The sequence below is a fragment of the Pteropus vampyrus genome, unplaced genomic scaffold, assembly GCF_000151845.1.
Source record: "Pteropus vampyrus isolate Shadow unplaced genomic scaffold, Pvam_2.0 Scaffold606, whole genome shotgun sequence".
Taxonomy (NCBI): domain Eukaryota; kingdom Metazoa; phylum Chordata; class Mammalia; order Chiroptera; family Pteropodidae; genus Pteropus; species Pteropus vampyrus.
Genome location: NW_011889387.1, coordinates 96,742 through 98,419, shown reverse-complemented (window position 1 = coordinate 98,419; position 1,678 = coordinate 96,742).

The following is a 1,678-nucleotide window of genomic DNA, read 5'->3' as shown; positions in this document are numbered from 1 at the left end:
TGCACGATAACCCCAAGTTGAGGTGTACACATTATTGGTATTTTACAATTGAGAAAAGGAGTACAGAATTTTAATTAATTTTTACCAGGTCCTTGAGTAAAAAGAGTGAAGTCAGGTGTGCATCTGAGCAGTGAGATCTATTCCCAGGATGCAAAGTGCAGGACAATGTCTTCCCATACAATTTAGGTTCGTGTGGCTATTGAGCCCTTGATATGTGGCTAGTCCAAATTGAGATGTGCTGTCAGCATAAAATACCAGATTTTTGAAGGTCTACAAGAAAAGAATGCAAAAATATCTCAATTTAGGTAAAATTATAATATTCTTGGTATATGAGTTAATAAAAGATTAAAGTTGAGATGAACCGAAAAACCAATGAACTTACTCAATCTTCCTTTTCCAGGTCACTGCAGGTAGAATGCCTTCAGGGAAGTGACTCAGTCTCATTTCTTTCTTTCTTCCTTTTTATTTTCCTTAGTAGTTTTTATTTGTATAGGTAAATGGTGAAAATAAACCAAATGTCCTTCAACAGGTGAAGAGTTAAACACAATTTAGTATATCCATACCATGCAATACTACTCAGCAATAAGAAGGAACAAACCATTGATACACCCAATAACTTGGCTGGATCTTAAGAACATTATGCTGAGTGAAAAAAGCCAATTACCAAGTGTTATATTTTTTATGATTACATTCACATAACATTCTCAAAATGACAAAATTATAGAGATAAAGAACACATAAGTAGTTGCCAGGGGGTAGGTGTAGGGGAGGGAGGCCCTAATAATAAAGGCAGATGAGGAATTTCCACGTAGCGATGGAACAGTTCTGTCTCTTGATTGTGGGCTTTCATCCCTTCTAGAGATGTCTGTGTGACTAAAACATAAATGAGATTCTGTCATTTCTTTCTAAGCACTTTTCCCAGAGCGACTACTTGAACTTTACGAGGGGTTGTGCGAACCTCTGATTTGTAGCCAAGCTGGACCAAAGTTGGTGGTAACCTGGGGCCCTGACAGTTGGTATCTGAAGTGAGGTAGAAAGTGTTCTCGTGGAACTGAGACGTTAATTGTGGAATCTGACACTCCACGTATATCGTGTCGGAATTGATTTAAATCATTAGGACACTCAACTGGTATCATGGAGAACTGCTTCATATGGGGGATCCTAGCCCCCACATTTGATGACCGGAAGTGTCAGAAGTGAAGTATTCTATGTAAAGTAAATAAGATATAAAGGAGGTAAAAAACTGGGTAGGTTTTTCCATACAGGGACAAAGACTCTTTTATTTTTCTATTTTTTACTTTTTAAACTTAATTTTATTAGTTTCAAGTATACAGTATATTCGTTAGGCGTTTATATAATTTATAAAATGATTCCCTTAATTGCTCCTTCTCTTCTCTGGCTCTCTACCTAACCAAAATATTAATGCTAACTGCATTCCCTATGTTGTGTTTCCCATCTCCGTGACCATCTATTAACTACTAATTTGTATTTCTTTAACCCTTCACCCCATTCTCCTAGCTGTACAAACCCCCTCCCCTCTGTCTGTCACCAGATCGTCCTATATATTTGTGAGTCTGGTTTGATTACTTTCTTCTTTTTGTTCCTTAGATTCTGCATATAAGTGAAATCATATGGTATTTATCTTTCTCTGTCTGACTTATTTCACTCAGCATAATAA